Below are 21,067 nucleotides of genomic sequence, written 5' to 3'. Positions count from 1 at the left end.
GGAGCCTCTACTCATCACTAGATGAGCTCAAGGAGCCAGTTCTTAATAGTTCTGAATCAGATGAAAAGGCTATTAGGGCCTGGAAGGCGCTCTCCCGAGCAGGTGAAGCCACTGGACAATAATGACAGAGGCAGGCTCTTGCAGCCTACAAGGTCTTATTGTCCACCCTGGAGTTGTAGATCAAGATTATAAAGGGAAACTTCAGGTTCTCTGTTCTTGTCCTCAAGTTGTCTTTTCTATATCACAAGGGGACAGAATAGCTCAACTAATAATTTTGCCAAGCCTACATGGCTGTTTTTTCTTCCTCTGGTATTCCTAGAGCTGCAAGAGGGATTAGTTCTACTGAAAATGATTCTGATTACTTAATAATGCCTTTAGATTGTTGTCAAATTTTATCTACTCACGTAGGGGTAAACCCTCGTGGCGTCAGGCCATTACAGGTCTGACAAATGGATGTCACGCATATTTCCTCCTTTGGGAGAAATCAATATTTACATGTTTCTATTGACACCTGCTCTGGTGTAATGTTTGCCACACCTTTAACAGGTGAAAAAGGCCTTTGTTTGGTATTTTAGAAGGAGATCCTCATATCTCCTCCCCTAGGGCTCTTACTCTAGCTGCTAACCAGGCCTTACAAAAGGTGAAAAAAGCCTTACAGAATGCACAATTACAACGTATTGAGGATTCGCAGCCTTTCAGTTTGTGTGTCTTTAAGACAGCACAATTGCCAACCGCAGTTTTGTGGCAGAATGGGCCATTGTTGTGGATCCATCCAAACGTATCCCCAGCTAAAATAATAGATTGGTATCCTGATGCAATTGCACAGCTTGCCCTTAGAGGCCTAAAAGCAGCAATCACCCACTTTGGGCGAAGTCCATATCTTTTAATTGTACCTTATACCGCTGCACAGGTTCAAACCTTGGCAGCCACATCTAATGATTGGGCAGTTTTAGTTACCTCCTTTTCAGGACAAATAGATAACCATTATCCAAAACATCCAATTTTACAGTTTGCCCAAAATCAATCTGTTGTGTTTCCACAAATAACAGTAAGAAACCCACTTAAAAATGGGATTGTGGTATATACTGATGGATCAAAAACTGGCATAGGTGCCTATGTGGCTAATGGTAAAGTGGTATCCAAACAATATAATGAAAATTCACCTCAAGTGGTAGAATGTTTAGTGGTTTTAGAAGTTTTAAAAACCTTTTTAGAACCCCTTAATATTGTGTCAGATTCCTGTTATGTGGTTAATGCAGTAAATCTTTTAGAAGTGGCTGGAGTGATTAAGCCTTCCAGTAGAGTTGCCAATATTTTTCAGCAGATACAATTAGTTTTGTTATCTAAAAGATTTCCTGTTTGTATTACTCATGTTAGAGCCCATTCAGGCCCACCTGGCCCCATGGCTCTGAAAAATGATTTGGCAGATAAGGCCACTAAAGTGGTGGCTGCTGCCCTATCATCCCCGGTAGAGGCTACAAAAAATTTTCATAACAATTTTCATGTGACGGCTGAAACATTACGCAGTCGTTTCTCCTTGACAAGAAAAGAAGCCCGTGACATTGTTACTCAATGTCAAAGCTGCTGTGAGTTCTTGCCAGTTCCTCATGTGGGAATTAACCCATGCGGTATTCGACCTCTACAGGTCTGGCAAATGGATGTTACACATGTTTCTTCCTTTGGAAAACTTCAATTTCTCCATGTGTCCATTGACACATGTTCTGGCATCATGTTTGCTTCTCCGTTAACCGGAGAAAAAGCCTCACATGTGATTCAACATTGTCTTAAGGCATGGAGTGCTTAGGGGAAACCCAAACTCCTTAAGACTGATAATGGACCAGCTTATACGTCTCAAAAATTCCAGCAGTTCTGCCGTCAGATGGACGTGACCCACCTGACTGGACTTCCATACAACCCTCAAGGACAGGGTATTGTTGAGCGTGCGCATCGCACCCTCAAAGCCTATCTTATAAAGCAGAAGAGGGGAATTGAAGAGACTCTACCCCGAGCACCAAGAGTGTCTGTGTCTATGGCACTCTTTACACTCAATTTTTAAAATATTGATGCTCATGGCCATACTGCGGCTGAACGTCATTGTTCAGAGCCAGATAGGCCCAATGAGATGGTTAAATGGAAAAATGTCCTTGATAATAAATGGTATGGCCCGGATCCTATTTTGATAAGATCCAGGGGAGCGGTTTGTGTTTTCCCACAGAATGAAGACAACCCATTTTGGATACCAGAAAGACTCACCCGAAAAATCCAGACTGACCAAGGGAATACTGATGTCCCTCGTCTTGGTGATGTCCAGGGCGTCAATAATAAAGAGAGAGCAGCGTTGGGGGATAATGTCGACATTTCCACTCCCAATGACGGTGATGTATAATGCTCAAGTATTCCCCTGCTTTTTACCACTAACTAGGAACTGGGTTTGGCCTTGATTCAGACAGCCTTGGCTCTGTCTGGACAGGTCCAGACGACTGACACCATTAACACTTTGTCAGCCTCAGTGACTACAGTCATAGATAAACAGGCCTCAGCTAATGTCAAGATACAGAGAGGTCTCATGCTGGTTAATCAACTCATAGATCTTGTCCAGATACAACTAGATGTATTATGACAAATAACTCAGCTGGGATGTGAACAAAAGTTTCCGGGATTGTGTGTTATTTCCATTCAGTATGTTAAATTTACTAGGGCAGCTAATTTGTCAAAAAGTCTTTTTCAGTATATGTTACAGAATTGGACGGCTGAATTTGAACAGATCCTTCAGGAATTGAGACTTCAGGTCAACTCCACGCGCTTGGACCTGTCCCTGACCAAAGGATTACCCAATTGGATCTCCTCAACATTTTCCTTCTTTAAAGAATGGGTGGGATTGATATTATTTGGAGATACACTTTGCTGTGGATTAGTGTTGCTTCTTTGGTTGGTCTGTAAGCTTAAGGCCCAAACTAGGAGAGACAAGGTGGTTATTGCCCAGGCACTTGCAGTACTAAAACACGGTGCTTCCCCTGATATCTATGCTTAGACAATAGGTCGCTGGCCACTCAGCTCTTACATCTCACGAGGCTAGACTCATTGCACAGGATAGAGTGAGTGTGCTTCAGCAGCCCGAGAGAGTTGCACGGCTAAGCACTGCAGTAGAAGGGCTCTGCGGCATATATGAGCCTATTCTAGGGAGACATGTCATCTTTCAAGAAGGTTGAGTGTCCAAGTGTCCTTCTCTCCAGGCAAAACGACACGGGAGCAGGTCAGGGTTGCTCTGGGTAAAAGCCTGTGAGCCTAAGAGCTAATCCTGTACATGGCTCCTTTACCTACACACTGGGGATTTGACCTCTATCTCCACTCTCATTAATATGGGTGGCCTATTGCTCTTATTAAAAGAAAAGGGGGAGATGTTGGGAGCCGCCCCCACATTCGCCGTCACAAGATGGCGCTGACATCCTGTGTTCTAAGTGGTAAACAAATAATCTGCGCATGTGCCAAGGGTATTTTACCACTACATGTACTCTGCCTTAACTCGGCCATGGGCTGCAGCCAATCAGGGAGTGATGCGTCCTAGGCGGAGAATAACTCTCCTAAAAAGGGGACGGGGTTTCCGCCATTCTCCTCTCTTGCTTGCGCTCTGGCGCGCTTGCTCTTAAAGATGTAAACAATAGCTCTCTTACTTGCGCTTCTTGCGCTTTCACTCTGGCGCGCTGGCGCTCTGGCTCCTAAAGATGTAAGAAGGGGGCTTTCGTTTTTGGGGTTTGGGGTTTTGTGCTCCTGCTCCTGAAGATGTAAGCAATAAAGTTTTGCCGCAGAAGATTCTGGTTTGTTGTGTTCTTTCCTGGCCGGTCGTGAGAACGCGTATAACAACTTGGGATTCCCGGAATGCCTCTCCATACAAATGAAGCATTCACAGTCCTTCAAACTCTAGCCAATGATTTTACAATTACCCTGAAAGCTCTTCCCCTCTCCTCAAGGTTCATACATAGCCCTTGTCCACCCTGAATAAAGGTATGCAAAAAGCTAAACTCATCTAAGAGATCTGTTTCATTAAAATCCCCTAACACCCTTGCCACCTGTTAGAATCCTACAGACCCCACCCTTTCGGGGCTTTGCTTCATTCTTCCAGCCTGGTGTGCAGTGGCATCTGGATACCCTGAGGTTGGAAGCACACTTACATACCACATATTAGGGCTGGCAGGAAAATCCTGGGGAATGGCAGGGCAAAGATGACCTCAAAGGATAGAGAAGAGAGAGAAGGAGCAAATTGTTTTGCATGGCTTATGTATGTGTATTTTAAAGTAAAATCATTTTTAAGTAAGTTAAAGCCAGACATGGTGGGTATAACTGTAATCCCTATATCTGAAAAACAAAGGGAGGATGTATGTGGAGTCCCTTGATCCTACAAGCCCTTCATTTATATTGTGATTTAAAGGCAAATTCAGGCATTTGCTGGCTGCTTTTATTAGAGTTTGACTCAAGCCCAAATCATTTGGAAGAAAGGGGCTCAATTGAGAAACTACTTTCCTGGGAATGGTCTGTAGGCAAGTCATGATTATTGTCTTGATTAGTGATTGATGTGGGAGGGTCTGGTTTACTTTAGCTGGTCCTAGATGGTATAATCAAACAGGCTGAACAGGCAATGTGGAGCAAGGCAGTAAGTAGTGTCCTCCATGACCTCTGCTTCAGTTCCTGCCTCTAGGTTCCTTCCCTGTTTGTGTTCCTGCTACCATTTTCCTAGATGGTGGACACAAACTATTAGAAGAAATAACCTTTTTCCTCTCTATGTTGTTTTGGTCATGGTACTTTATCATGGCAATAGAAACCCTAACCAAAAGAAGACAGTGACAGGACAGTCAGTTACATGTAAACACCCGTCAGGAATTCACCATGAAATACTCCTTGCACTGAGGAATTCCACTCTAATTTACACCATTTGTCAGAAACACTTCAGTGTCAGAAAGGACACTTATTTCCTTTGTTTCTAGTTTTGCTAAAACAATTATATCTCTGATTATAAGAGTTAAAAATAATTAGCCATGAATCCAGTAGTCTGAGGGAGGTTTGTTGTGCTTGAGGGAGGTTAGGCCAAAGGTGTTAGGGCAGAAATTCTCAACCTGTGGATCTGGACCCAAAACAACCCTTTCACAGGGTTGCCTCAGACCATCAGAAAACACAGACATTTGCATTATGACTCATAATGTTAGCAAGACTACAGTTATAAAGCACCAACAAAAATAATTTTATGGTTGGGGGTCACCACAACAATGAGGAATGGTACTAAAGTGTTGAAACATTAGGAAAGTTGAGAACCACTACTCTAAAGGTGTTGGGGACCAGTCTCAGCTCTTGCAGAATAAAGATGCAACTTGGAGAAGGTGTGAGATCTTGGGGTGGTCTCTGAATGTTAAGCTTGGTTCTTAGACTAAGGAAATTTGCATTCTTCTTCCCAAACAACCATAATGATGATGATGATCATTAAGCATTTGCAAGCAAAGTGTGTTATCTAATTCCCCTGTCGATACTGGAAAAAAAAGTCATGCTTAAGAAAAATGTTTCTGAAGAATGGATAGTGGAGGAGAAACTCAGTGAAAGACAGTGACACAGGAATCCTAGCCAGCAATTGTTAGCAGCTGGGAGATTTTCTGGAGGCTACAAAATAGGGGATGTTATTCTTAAGTAGTAGCTGGTGTACATCTAAATGACGCTAAGAGAGTTCATGGTGGTTGTAAGCATCCCCAAAGCTCTCTTTTCAAATTAGAGGTCTGCTGAATGAGCAGTCTGAGCTATCCCTCCTGGTCTATTTGGCTTCTTCCAAATTACCTGGCATTTGCATTCATTAAAAAAGGAAACATCATTGGGAATGACTATTAATAGAGAAAATATTATTACCTTTAAATTGTGGCCCCAGAGAGCTGGGCAATGAAATCTTCTACAGGTGTTTAATCATCTTTCATTTTATACAGTAGTAGTGAGGGCCTTAAAGCATAGAAGACTTTTCTCATCTGGTTTAAAAAAACTGGGGTTGATTCAGTGACCATGCACCCACTTTTCCTGCTTCCTGCATTTTCCTTTTGTTCTTTTCTTTCTGTCCTTTCTTCTCTCTAACTTGAGGCCATTATAGCATGGCAGAAAGAGCAGTCAGTGAAATCAGTGATGATTTAGCCTCTCAATCTTTTAAATTTGCCATGTATGCACTATGTGGCTTTATACATGATAAGCTGGTCTACATCCCCAGGTCTTCAGAAGAACCTAACAGCAAATATCTGCTCCTTTATCCTGTCTCCCCACAAGAGCCTTTGGCTATTCAGCATCCAGGATGTTTTGGAATTCAGAGATTTGTATTTCTTTCTATATTGGTTACTTTTCTTTCTACTATGGTCACATAGATCACAAACAGGACACAAGGAACATAAGGAAGCATAATGTTTTATTTTGACTCACAGTTTGAGGGGAAACAGTCATCAGAGATGAGAAGGCGTGACAGCAGAAACAGGAGACGGCTGGCTACATGTGCCCATGCTTAGGAGCAGAGATGATGGATTTTGAGATTCTGCTTGTTTTCCATTTTCTTCTCTTTATTATCAGTCTAGGACACTAGACTCTAGGACAGTACCACTTGTATTCAGAGAGCAGTCTTTACCTAAACTTACCTTAAAGTCACATGCAGAGGTGTGCCTTCTGCGTGATTACAAATCCAGCCAAATTGAAAATGAAGACCAACTATTACATTCCTTCTAAGTCCCCTCCATATCTTCATTCTTTCAAATCTGTATTAACAGTTGCTTCTCTGAGATCTCTGCTGCACCCAGGAAAGGTCACAGTTACATTACATCTGCACTGACTGAGCATTTAAGTATACAAAATATGTAAATTTGAGTCCCCAGAAAAACGTTTGGTTTGGGGGAATTGTTGAGGCAGTCCCTACATGGACTGGCAAGTTCTGAGAGTTGGAGCAGTTACCCTTGATAAGTTGGGGCAGGGGGGGGGATCATGGGAACAATGGGCTAAAGTGTGTTAGATCACAGGTTTCATGGGTGCCTCTTCTCTTTCTCAGTGATGGAGAGTCTAGGGGGCATTGTACGGTGAAATGGGGGGAGGTGGACATGATTTTACTACATTGCATATATGTATGAAGCTCTCAGAAAAATAAGTGAAACATCAAGCCATGTCTCCCCTGTAGTTCTGGTCTCTCCTTCCTATGGATGTAGCAGGGACTTGCAAATACATGTTTTTTTCTTATATTTGGTGCTCCCCTAAAAGACTCTACTGCCTTTGAGTCATGGGCAGGCTTGCTACCTTCTGGGCAAAGTAATAAAAGTAAGAGATTTCTCTGAAGCTGCTCTCATGCTCACACAACATTGCTCTGACAACTTCTTTGTCCATTTTGGGTCTTCTGGCTATGCTGTCTCCTGTGGCTCTCTCTCCTCTTACTTCAGCCTCTCACCGCTCCTAATGAAGCTCCTTTCTGTCTTTTAAAGGAAGGCTTTTTTATTTCACCATTTAAGGCCATGTTGTTTTGTCTTTAATACAATCCTCTCTCTACCCCTCCTAATGGCTCTTTTACCTTCAGGCCTTACGGCCTCCATAGTTGGGATGCCCTCTCTTCTAGTACAGCTCATTTTGAAGTATAATTGGCCTCAACTTTTTCTCCATGAACCAACTGAATCTGCATTTTTTTTTTCTTTTGGATATAACAAAGGCTCTTTGCCACAAGAGTGGGACAGTTAATATGGACCCATGGTCATTTCCCACAATATTTCATGTTACTGGAGTTTGCTGTGGTGTTATAAAGCAGAGAGAAATCAGGAAAAAAAAAGACAACTCCTCACTCCAAGAATCCAGTTTAGTCAATGAACTCTCACAGATAGCTTGGAAAGGGTGACTTTCACATGCCCTTGACCCAATGGCATCTGATCTAGGAACTTTCCCTTACCCAGGAAAGTCATTTGAGTTATTATCTCTGGGTTTCCCATGACTCTCATAGGGGAGTTTAAGCTGCACTGGCCCATGCTTTTTAATCAGAGCTGAGATTTTTTTTTTAACCTTTTATTTGCAGAGGAACTTCTGGTGTTTCTAATTTAGTTTCAGAATAGGAAATAAAAGTGGAAAGAAACAGTGCCGGGACAGCAGTTGACATCTCCATTCCTGACGCTTGCTTTTTATAAAATGTGTGCTGCTGCCAGCCAGCCAGCGTGCCTGCCTGCCTGCCAGGCAAGCACTTCCCAGAGACTAGATCTCACTTTCAGTCTGAGCAGAGTGTGGGGAGCCAGACATGAAGAGCTGGAGTGCTGTAAAATCAGCTGGCAGAGAGAGTCTGAAGGGCCAATTTCTCTTGACAAAAACAGTCTCTGCTTCTGTCCTCTACATGTACATTTAAAATGTACATTTTTGCCTGCAAGTAGTCCGGAACTGGTGTGCCACTTACTGACCATCAAAGTCAGCGAACATCTGCTCTGGGAATCTCACATCTAAGGGGAGATGTGCTGTCTGTTGTGTGATTTGAGGAACAAGAGTCAAATTCCCATGGTAACTGCCAAGGAGAAGGAAATAAAACAGTTACAGAAAAAGTCACAAAAAATGAGCCCGAGGTTTTCCCTGCTTACATTTTGACTTTCATGGGCTATGCTTTCTCAAACCATAAAGTGGGAGAGAAACCTAATGAAGCAAACTTATACTTTATGTCAGGGGTTGTACTACACAAGATATAGTATCAGCAATAGCACTGACAATAAAAATTACATATGTATATAATTTTTTGTAGTGGTTAGCATATAATAGAAGGCAGGTTCAATTTTTATAAACTTCCTACATGTCATCTTACTTTATCCTCAAGAATGCTTTAGTGTAGAGCTCATTTGTTGAAGAAAAAGCTGAGTTTTAGAGAGGCTCAAAAGGACAAAGAAAGAAAGGGTTTGAAGCCTGGCATGCATATCTTTGAAGTCCTTAAATGCCACATGATACTTCATGTCTGTCATTAGCATCTTCATTTTATAGGCAGGAAGACTGGGACTTGAAGTGTCACCTTTGCTCTGAGGCTGCACCTTATGATGTAAAACGCTGATGTCAACCCAGTCCTCATACATATGCTTTTGTGCCTTTGCTGATAATAAAACCTTCACTATGTCATGTATGTAATAAGGAATGCCTCAGATATAAGAGATGTTTATTTTGACCTTTTTATCAGCCAAGGGAGGCATACACAGAGTCAACACAATGCCTCTTCTATAGGGTGAAGGAATTAACCCACATTTTAATCTACCACAGACACAGCCATTCTTTCTTTTCAATGCTTTGGAACATTGTTCATGTACTTTGGAGGCTGATTGACATCTGATTCTAGGACTGGTCCAGATGGCTGAACAAATAACACAGGTGGGGAGGCAGCTGCACCTCTTCCCAGAGGGAAAACAAAAAGTTCCTTTTATTCTCGGAGTCATATTTCCTTCCTTGATCAGCAGTAGTCCTAAAAAATAGCTGCCTGAGACTAACATGAAGCCTACAAAATGAGAGAGAGAAGAAGGCTTGTGCTGCAAGCCACGGTTTCCTGCCATTACCTCTGATTGCCTGTGGTGCCTTGCGGAAGTGAGCTGGGTTCCGGTTTGAAGTACATCCAGCAAGCTAAGAATGTGCTAACTGATCTTCCTTGATCTGAGGAAAATAATTGTGATCTATCTGCAAAAGTACATATGTGTGCCCCTGAACACAGTGTTTATAGAATTTCACCAGGATTTCACCCTCTGGGAAGAAGGATCTGTATGTAGCAGGGCTGTAAGATAGCATTAGATGTTACACTCAGGTAGACCTGGCTTTGGATGCCACAGCTGCCACTGGCAAATAGTATAGCATCCAAAACATAACTAGTCAATCTATCCTTGGTCACCTAATCTGGTAGACAGGTGGTTTGATTTTTAAGAATAACATCATCTACATACTGTAGAGCAAACACTCAGTAAATGGCAGCTATAGTTAGAATGACTGGGATACAAACTCTTCAATAATTCTTTCAAGCTATTTTCTACTACATTTAGTTGTCTGTGTACATAAGTAATAAGAGTGGGGTTAAAAAAACCTTTTTAATTAAAAAACATTGGCTATGAAAATTTTAAATGGAAACAAGGGATGAGGAAGTCATAGCCTTTCAAATTGAGCCTTTTCAATTCAAATAGAATTTCTCCCCCAGGATTTCTGAGCTTTAACTGACAAAATGTGTAGGCATTTGTGGCATACAATGTTAAGAAAAACACAGTATCATAATTAAGCTAATTGGCAGGCATATCATATCCCACACATCTAAAACCCACTCCTTTAGTAACTTTTTAAAAAAATATTTTATTAGGTATTTTCCTCATTTACATTTCCAATGCTATCCCCAAAGTCCCCCATACCCACCCCTCCACTCCCCTACCCACCCACTCCCACTTTTTGGTCCTGGAGTTCCCCTGTACTGGGGCATATAAAGTTGGCAAGTCCAATGGGCCTCTCTTTCCAGTGATGGCTGACTAGGCCATCTTTTGATACATATGCAGCTAGAGTCAAGAGTTCCAGGGTACTGGTTAGTTCATATTGTTGTTCCACCTAAAGGGTTGCAGATCCCTTTAGCTCCTTGGGTACTTTCTCTAGCTCCTCCATTGGGGTCCTGTGATCCATCCAATAGCTGACTGTGAGCATCCACTTCTGTGTTTGCTAGGCTCCGGCATAGTCTCACAAGAGACAGCTATATCTGGGTCCTTTCAGCAAAATCTTGCTAGTGTATGCAATGGTGTCAGCGTTTGGAAGCTGATTATGGGATGGATCCCCAGATATGGCAGTCTCTAGATGGTTCATCCTTTTGTCACAACTTTAGTAACTTTTAAGTATATAATGTATCAACTATAGCCATTATGTTCTGCAACCTATTTCCCCAAGCTCATTCCTCATGTCTAGCAGAAACTGTACCTGCAGCTCAACATTTCCCCCTGATTATCCATACTCTGCTAACCTTGGTAACCTGTCTACATTTTGTTAAGGATCCCACATAGTAAGATAATGTTATATTTGTGTTTCTGTTCCTGCCTTGTTTCATGTAACATTGTCTACCTTCATTCATCTAATCAGAAATGATGGGATTTCTTTCTTTTAAATCCATATTGCAATCTATACCTGTGAATGTGTGTGTAAAATGTGATATGTCTGTATTATGTGATATGGAAGAAACTAATATATATGATATATATCATAGATACGATGTTTTACCTATAACATATATATGGGTCTGGACTTAATATAATAGTAAGGCAAAGACAATGAGAAGTAAACCTTGGTCAGTTTGGATCCCACCTTCTTTGATATAATACAAAGCACAAAGGAAAAAGTAGGTAAATGGATTTCAACAAAATTAAAACTTTTGTGCTGCAAATCAGTCCACTGAAAAAATGAAAATGCAACTCCCGGAATGAGTAAATATTTGAAAATCATATATTTGGGAAGGGAGATGTGCCTAACATATGCAAAACATTCTTACCCTTCAATACTAAAATGATAAATAACCCAGTTATGAAAATGAGCAAAAGATTGAAAGAGATACATCTCCAAAGATACAAAGGCAGCCAATAAGCGCATGGAAAGAGGCTCGCCATGCGTACAGAAATGCAAATTAAACCCACGATAAAGTAATGTTTCACAAATAGGCTGAAATGAGGACAGATGATAACCAGTGTTGGTGAGGGCTGGAGAAATTAAAGTCTCTGGCACGGTGGTAGGTCTGTGAAATGCTGTAGTCACTTTGGAAAACACCTCAGCAGCTACTCAGAATTCCATGTGACCTAGAAATTTTGCTCACAGGTATATGCTTAGGAGAAGTGGAAGACAAAAATGCACAGGGCACCCAAACAAATATTCACAATGTCATGATAGTCAAAATGTAGAACATGCAAATTTCATCAATGAAATGAGTAAGATTATGGCATACCTTCATCAATGGGATATTATTCAACAATATTGAGAAATAATCTTGATAGTGACTACATTTTTAGTGGACTTGAAAACATTATGTTAAGTGAAAGAAGCTAGTTGTAAAATATCATATGTTGTATGCTACAGGCATGTGAGATGGCCAGAATAGGATAATTTATAGAAAAAAAGTAGGGTGGGAGATGGGGTTGTCATGGCGAGCAACTGTTAGTGTGTTTATTTTGAGAGACAGATATTAAGTGTGGTGATAGTTGCCCAATTCTTCAAGGGTCTCTAAATCCCCAAAGAACAGTTGAAATGAATGAGCTGCACAATAAGTGAGTTGTACCTCAATGAAGCCACTCAAAACAAGAATGAAGATAATGTCCTGTGCTTTGTATCAGTCACATTACACGCGCGCGCGCGCGCGCGCGCACACACACACACACACACACACACACACACACACACACACACACACACACACAATTACATTGTACATGTGCCAAGATATGAAAAGGAAATGAGTCATTCCTCCCAGAGTCCTTCCAACCATGTAGATCAACTCCACTCACTGCTAAACAGTTCCTTGGTATCTTCTCTGTAATAGCATAACTGCATATTTAACTGTTTCTCATTAGGTATTTGGACTGCTTTGAGCCTGCCATTTGATGACGTATTTTACACACACACACATGCACATGCAGTGCATGTACACGCACCCCTTCCCAATGGTGATTATGCTTTGGTAGTCCTTCAGGACAATTATTGTAGGGAATTATGTCAGTTAACCTGAATCTCAGCTTTTAGGCTAGATTGGCTGGCCAGGAATCTTCTAAGACCTGTTCTATCTGCCCACAATGCTAGGGTTACAGGCACACATAGCCATACCTGGATTTTACATGGGTGCTAGGGATTCAAACACAAGCTTCATGTTTATGTAGGAAACACTACTACCTACAGTCTGTCTCTCTAGCCCATCCATCCATCCGTCTGTCTGTCCATCCATCCATTCATCCACCCACAGATCCTAGTAATCAACTTTTCTTGCCCCTCCACCCCCACCTCCTGCCTCTTTATTTTTCTTTGTGTTGGAACAGAGTGTTACTCTGTATCCCTGGCTGGCCTACAACTCACTACAACTCACATTTAGAATCCTCCTGCATCTTCCTCCTGAATGCTGAAATTAAAGGTGCGTGCCAACATTTTCTGCCCCTGTATAATCTTTTAAAATGGTTTCCCCATTCAGATTCTAATAAAGGAAAATCTCATACACTCCTTTGATAACCTATAGTGGGTGTGTGTTTGTACACATGTGCACTATGCTGTGGATCAACTTAAGACCTTGCATATGCTAGACAAGTGCTATACTATTGAGCTTAAACTTCAGACCTTATATTTAATAATTCATACATGTGAACTTCATTCTTGGCTTTTTTTGCTGTTTGCAGCCCAGTGATAGAACCCAGGACTTTGCATATGCTGAATGAGTTGCATTCATCGCCAGCCTTGGCGTTCATTTTGATTTACCAATGGGACAAAACAAAACAAAAACAAAACCTCACCTATATTTATTGTTAAAATGGACAGCAACTGTCCCTACTTCCCTCTCCTATTTGAAACTCCACTTGACATATACACAACATTTCACAAACTCTATTATAAGTTCAGGTCAAATTCTAGACTATTTTATTCTGATGATCTGTCATTTTAGTTTCATTGCTAATATGTTTCAGAATGTTTTACTAGTCAATAGTTTCCATTACTCTTCCAGAAATATCCCGATCAAGATCACATTTGGTTAAAGCCTTAGAGGTATATCTTTTTTGGGTAGTGATACTAGTGAATCAGCATTGCAGGAATGACTTGTCCTAAGTAGAAAGTGTTTTTCCTGTACCTGACTTATCTTGAACAGCTCGCAACAGAGTTGGTAACGGTCCCTTCACATAGGTCTGTGTTTCTTTTGTTTACTGTAAATATTCCTTGCTGTATAAGTGGTATATTTTCATTTCTCCACGTATGACTGACTGCTCTGTAAAAATAATGATTATGTTTTAAATGTTAAATTTATAACCAGCAACTTTTCCAAAGTACCCTAGTGATGTTAACATATTTCAGCTGATTCTCTTGTGTAACTGAATTTTATAGTCATGTACTTGCATATCTGGAAATACTTAAAATTATTCTCCCTCATAATAGGTATTGCATATAGAAACATAGCTATACATTTCCCATAGGTCGCCTTGGCCATTTATTTTTGTAATCATGGTAAATGAAAGTGAAAACAATGGGGGCATCTCTAAAGGAATTTCTGCCTCCAATAAAGCCCCCGCCCTATTCACCATCAAGCGTCCCCGGAATATTTCTGGCTGGCTACCATGGTGATGCTTCGGGAAATCCTCATTTGTTACTCTACAGAGAATTCCCTCTGCTTTCTCACATGAGACGTAATTATCCTGTGAGAAATTATTTTCCCTCTCTGTCTTTGGGTTGATGGAAAGCATATTTCTGAAGCTCTTGCTTGCTTTTCTAACTGTTTGGAAGGTGCTTGCCATCCCTGTTGGATACATTTCTGAGGCCATAGAGCTCACATCTATCATACAATCCCATGCAATTCTTAATTTTAGTAGGTATCAATAGTCCTTTCATGAATATGATAAAAGGGCAAACTGGATTTTGTTTTTTAAGGCTTCATAATACCGAGACATCCTGAGCTTCATGCCAGAAATTATCAGAGCATCTTTTTATCCCCTTGCTTCAAATGCTTGCCTTGTGTGGAGTGAAAGTAGTGGACACTGCAGAGGAGGAGAGCAAGGGTGTCTGCTGGAAGCTCAGGACAGTCAGAGCCAAGCAATAGCTCCCCTCTAAAATGCAGAGCTGGTACAGACTCAAGGGGTCTTCTATAAACATCAGCTCCCTCTAGCAGGTTTGATGGGAGGCTTGTGATGGACCCTTGCTTTCCCCTCGTGTTCTTCTCCAAGGGGTTCCTCCAACTCCACAGGCCCTTCATGAGATTCACCTGAATTCCACAATCAATATCATAGCGTGTGCTCTTTAGATTTCTCAGGGGGTGTGTTTGTGAGCTTTCCTGGATGTCGGTAAGCAGTGACAATATGCAGATCCCAGTGGCAAACAGGTTCAGGCTCAGTGAGATGACACAGGTCAAATACCCAGGTAGCTTCTTAGGTCACTGCTGCCTCCTCTAGAGCTCCACTATCAACCAACCCCCTGCCAAAACATGCTGTGGTAGCTGGTGGTTGGAATGAGGATGGGTCCTTTAGACTCATGTATTTAAATACTTGGCCTCCAGTTGATGGAAATGTTTGGGAAGAATTAGGTGTGGCCATGTTAGAGCATGTGTGTTAATGGGAGTCAGATTTGATGTTTCCCAAGTCCACACTATTCCCAGTCAGCTCCCTCTTTTGTCTCCTGCTTGTGCATCAGATGTAAGATCCCGACTACTGCTGCAGTGCCATGTCTGTCTGCCTACTGCTGACAGTCATGGACTCAGTCATAGATAGGACATCAGTGTTGAGTATAGGGGACTGTTACCCTTCATTGCTGAAAACAAATGAGCCTTTTAAAAAGATATAAGGTCAGCAAACTCTTTAGAGACCCTATGGACACAGCAGGGTGCTTTCCTCCTGGCACCTTTAGCTTCAATCACTAGAAATTGTATCTTACATGACTCTAGGTCACAGTGAAGGCAGCACCCACCCTGTACTAGAGATGTGTATGAGAGCATTGTTTAGAAAGCCCACTCACTGCTGCAGTCTTTGATCTTGCCTTCCACCACTGTCATCACAGCAGGCACAATCACCTTGAGATAGTAACACAAGCTTCCCATACCATTATTTCTATGTATAGACCATTTCCTGTTACTTACAGTCCAGGAAGTAAGCCCAAGTGTGATCTTCAGTCCCTTCCACAACTAGTTGTAGATTGGTACCCTGGTCAGAACCCAAGACATCCAAAACACAAAGTTGCATATGAACAAGCACCATGAAACCCTGTATCCTGTTTCCTCTGGTTGACCAAGCCTACTATTGCTTTGCATGATAGGAAGAAGTAGGCTTCTATAGTTCTAATTTAGGCTAATGACATCACAGCAAACTCAGGGAGAGAAACAGAGACACCAATCCATACAGTAACTGTTGAGCAATCTGCCTGAAATTACAGAAGTTGTGCATTCTTTTTATTTAGAAATAGTTGAAAGTCTAGTTTGATCTGCTTCCAACAAATGGACATGTTGGCTGAAAGCTTCACCAGCCTGTGACTTAGTGCCATTTCAAATATTATTTTTGGATGGCAGGGTACTCAAGGGGGCAAATGAAATACCACAAATCCACAGACCTGCATTTGGATAACCCTACGACAGTAACAAAAACAGTACAAGGCTCTATGATTGCTGGGTTATAGCTAGAGGAAAATCACAAAGATAAATAAACTGGAAATGTATTAACATGATATTTTATGGAAATTGAACTTTTATGGGGCTCTATAGAAGTCCTTAGTGACCCATAAAAATTTGTACCTTTGAAGTGTTTTATGGAGTTCACAGAATGGTTTCCAATACAAATTCTCGTGGGACTTTGTACATATCTTTCAATTTATAATGCATAAAAAATGACTTGAACATGTTCAGCACATTGTAATTTCCTCTGCTATTGATTTTGATTTCTGAGGAATATCAAGATGCTGATTGTAAGTACAGTAAGTTTTAAATTATTTGCCTTTAGATATATTTGCTTAAAGCCAGGATTGTCAACTCTTGTTTTGCCACTAAAAACTAAAGATGTAAGAATGAAGTGTACAATTTCATGAGAGAAAAGATGTACTTTTAATCATGTTTATCTGTTTGAATTTTTCCGTTTTATTATTTTGAACTTATATGGGGAATTAAGCCTTAATGAATCAGGATGAGTCAAACTGGATTAGGTTTCTGGAACATTCATAAATATTTCTTTAAATTTCTTCAGTGAAGTAATAGTTCTTGTCACCTTCTGGTAGTCTAGGGAATCATTCGGCAACAAAGTGTGATAAATTCAGAAGAGACAGAAATACTGTGTTCAGTTCACTTCTTCTCTATATACACAGGACTCCACTCTGGGAGTGAAAATACTGACCTTCAACTTCGTTAAAGAAAGAACATCTTTCATTTAACCAAAGCCAACATGTTATAAGAGAGGGGGTTGAGAGACAGAGACAGAAAGGGGGGGGGGAATAAAAGAAGAAAGGGAGGAAGGAAAGGAAGGAAGGGATGAGAGGAAGGGGTGAGGAGAGAGATCAACTTGATTTAAGCTATATAGAAGATGCTTGAAAAGATGCTCTGGGTTATGACTAGAAGTGAGTGCATACCAGGAAGATGTGTATGAATAGAGGTGTTGATGAGGTTCAGGGTAGGTTATCTCCATATAGGAGACTTGGCATTGGAGACAATAGTAGGGGTAGGATGGTCCCTGTGACCTCATCTTCCTTCTCCCTGAATCTGGCTGTGAGAACATTTTCTGACTTTTTAGTCTTGAAACCTTCATTTCAGAACTGTCCTGCGCCTACTCAGAGGGAAGAGACAGCCAGAGTGTCATAGATGCCATGAGGGATGCAAATCCCCAAAGTCCCTCAGTTTATTCCCAATAGATTATGGTGCCCATATTTGTCCAGACATGCTTCTGTCCATCCTTATTAAACTTAGCATAGAAAAAGAAGTTTGTTTCTTGAGTCTTCATTACTGAAGGCTCCGATGTCATGTAAAACTTGAATTACACAAAGACCGTATGTATGTTCCTTTTTCTTGTCAATCTGTATCTTGCCATAAATGTCTCAGCTAAGTGCCCAGGGGAGGGTCCTGTTCTTTCACACTGTGCTGGTCTGGTATCCCTAACTATATGGAAATATTTAGCATTCTGATGCTGTAGGTCTTCTATAGGAAATGGAAATTCATAGTTTGCCTCTGTGTTGGTTTGAATAGGAATGGCCCCCATAGATGTGTGTTTGAATGTGTGGGCCATAGGGAGTGGTACTATTAGGAAGTGTGGCTTTGAGTAGCTGTGGCCTTGCTGGAGGAAGTATGTCACTGTGTGGAGCTTTGAGGTCTCATATGTTTAAGCTATGCTCAGTGTGGCACACAGTCTTCTGCTGTATTTGGATTAAGGTATAGAACTCAAAGCTCTTTCTCCAGCACATGTCTGCCTGCATACCACTCTGAAGCTGTAAGACAGCCTGAACTAGATGCCTTTCTTTGTAAGAGATTCCATTCCATGGGTTTGATGTTTCTTTACAGCAATAAAAACCCTAAGACAGCCTTATGTGTCCATTTCTCTTTCGGAGTAGAGCTCTTCTATAGAGTTGTTGGGATAGATCCCCCTGTCAGGTCTCTGGAGGCTGAATAGCTTGGACAGCTCACCCAGACTTCTCTCTTGGAGGTTGCTATATACAACTTCAAATACTTTTCTGTATACACAGAGTATTATTTCAGGGTAGGAATTAAAGTGTAAACATGAACGTCATCATGTTAAACACACATCTTATACATGGAGCCTGAGAATAAATTGTAGACAATACTGTTAGGAGTGTATACATATTTTGCCTGTTTGACACTTTTCCTGGGAAAAGATGGAAACAAATGTCTATTCATCCCAGACAGGGAACTGACAACAGACCAAAGTAAGGAATCACCAAATACCTGAACCATGTCATGAACCAATGAATTTTATTGATGTTATTTAAATGAATTAAGAATATGAGGGGTAGATGACTTCAAGGAGCCCAAATAACTCAAGGACAGCTGTGTCACACAAATGTGCCCGAGCATGAGTGACAGTTCACAGAAGCTGGGACCTGTTTAGAAAGGTTCTTTGGAGCAATTCCCATCTGTGTTGTCTTGAAATCGGCAGTTCAGTTTGCAGGTCAGCAGTGGCAGCTAGATCCATTCAAACATTTCACGGATATACCAGCAGTCCAGTTCGGCAGAGTTGGGAGAGCAAACAGGAATCTGTAGCAGTGTCACTACCTAATAGAGACCTTGGCATAAGACAGTAGGAGGGACCAATAGGAACACCAGGAAAAGTTTTTCTCTTTGCCTCTCTTAGTGAAGACATGAGACCAACAAGTGTTGTACAGTTAGTTCTAAAAGCAAGCCAAGCTTAACCACCATCACTGTCCACTGAATCCTATTTATATCTCTCTAACCGTCATGTGTCTTTTATTGGTCTTGTCTCATCACACGTCTTGCCTCAGCATGTGTGTCTGTCTCAGTTGACATCACTCTGTCAATCAGTCTGAGTCCACGGAAGCAGCAAGAAACTGCAGCATGCCACCAGAAGTTTTTCAGTGTGTTTCTCTCTATGGAGTTCTGACAAATGCAGCTCAACTATGCAATGGAAGAAAAGCCAATACATGGGTATTGTTAGCAAAGAAACCCACATCATGTGTTCTTTCCCATGCTTGCTTTAGCAGAACATCCTCTCTCCTGTGCCTGCTTTATGAAAAGTTCCTTCACGAGTTTGCCTTAGTCTTTCAACTGTGTCCACTCTAGGAAACCACTCCCCCACGTTTGACCCAGTAAAACACCATCCAACATAACCAACTCTCCAAAGAACCCTTAAATTTCTACTTCACATCTCAGGTATTGAAGCCTCTTCCAGGATGCTCAATTGGCTTCTGCTCCTTTCAAGCTTCTTGGCTACTCTAAGACTCTTCTGGGTAGCTCAACTACTCAGAGTGAGTAGTGTCCCAGGCCTTACAGCTTGCACATACTTAGGGAAGGAGGGCCATAGTTCATGTGGTTTACTTGCTGAGCCTCCCTTCAGGATGGAATGCTTCTGCCCTGGATATGAAGGCTTCCCCCCAAAGTCCGGTTTGTGTCCTAACAAGCCTGAAAGCTTTAATAGAAACTGCTATACAACTGTAGCCTCTCACATGAGATCAAGTGGAGAATTTTCTTTGTTTTTAGGTCAGTGTTCAAAAACCCTGGCGTTTTAGAACATTATAATTTTTTTTCCGATTTTTAGATTTGAGGTGTCCATCCTAAAGTGTCTCGTAGAGGGGAGTTCTTAGAAAGGGGCAGTCTGTCAAATCATGAGGGAGGAAAGGCAGTGGGAAATGGAGATCCAGCAGCGCTCCAGCCTTGCCATGGTGCCGCGGACAGGAAGTCTGCATGTCTCAATCTCTCACCCGTGCAAGTAAGTCAGTCAGTCTTTCTGTTTTATTCTCACACTTTCCAACACAAAAACGTTGTTTCAAAACGGGTAAAGATTGAGCTGCTCTTTTAAAGTCCTGTTAAACATATATTTGACCCGCTTTCTAACCCACCCAGGGCACCTCTCGCCCCGCCTACCTACCGCTCAGCCTACCTTCCACCTAGCCTATGTCTCGTCTTGGTCTTCTGGTTTGTGGTCAAAGGAGCTGTAGTAAACAAATGTGGCACTTGTCTTCTTTCTGTTCTCATTCTGTCTAGAAAAACTATGGCTGAGGCTACTATAGATTTGGGGATCAGTAACATTGGAGAACTTCGACATGATGGTTAGAGGCAGTCTTTTCAAAATTATGTTCTATGGTGGGATGAAGGGTGGGTTCAAAATACTTTACATCCCACACACTCCTATGAGAAGCTTCTGTGTAGGCAAATGTACAGAGAATAGGGTTCTGAGACACCAACCCCAGCATACTCCCGATTTTAATGAGTTATATCCCTATATATACTGTTATATATACTGTATAGTCTCCATTTAAATAATCTTTTGTTGGAAGAAAAGTTGGTGGCACTACCTGGGGAGCTTATGAGGAGGGGCAGCCTTGCTGAAGGAATTATGTCCCCATGTCCCTGGGGGTGGACTGTGAGAGTTTATAGCCAAATGCCACTGTTTTTGTTTTAATTAATTAACTAATAAATTAGGGGGCAAGGTCTTCCTATGTAGCCACGGCTGGATGGTAACTCATTATGTAAACTTGGCTGACCATGAAGTCATAGAGAGTCTCCTGCTTCTGATGTCCCAGAGCTGGGATAAAGGGTATATGCCATAATGTCTGGCTTCTACTATATATTTTTTAAAAAATATTTACTTATTTAAGTGCTGCCCCCTCCCAGTCTCCCCTTGCAGAGTTCTTCCCCCATTCCCTCTCCCCTTCAACTGTGGGAGGGCAGCCC

At 41.5% G+C, this 21,067-nt stretch overlaps 1 protein-coding gene across 8 annotated transcripts in view; it reads right to left on the bottom strand.

Moving 5' to 3' along the window:
- Etl4 (enhancer trap locus 4) overlaps positions 1-21,067 on the bottom strand; it is a 900,329-nt gene that overhangs the window by 552,728 nt on the left and 326,534 nt on the right. The window lies entirely within an intron of this gene.

This window comes from Mus musculus, chromosome 2 (genome assembly GCF_000001635.26).
Source record: "Mus musculus strain C57BL/6J chromosome 2, GRCm38.p6 C57BL/6J".
In the NCBI taxonomy this organism is placed as follows: domain Eukaryota; kingdom Metazoa; phylum Chordata; class Mammalia; order Rodentia; family Muridae; genus Mus; species Mus musculus.
Note: the sequence above shows the minus strand (reverse complement) of the source record. Positions and strands in the feature narration are given on the sequence as shown.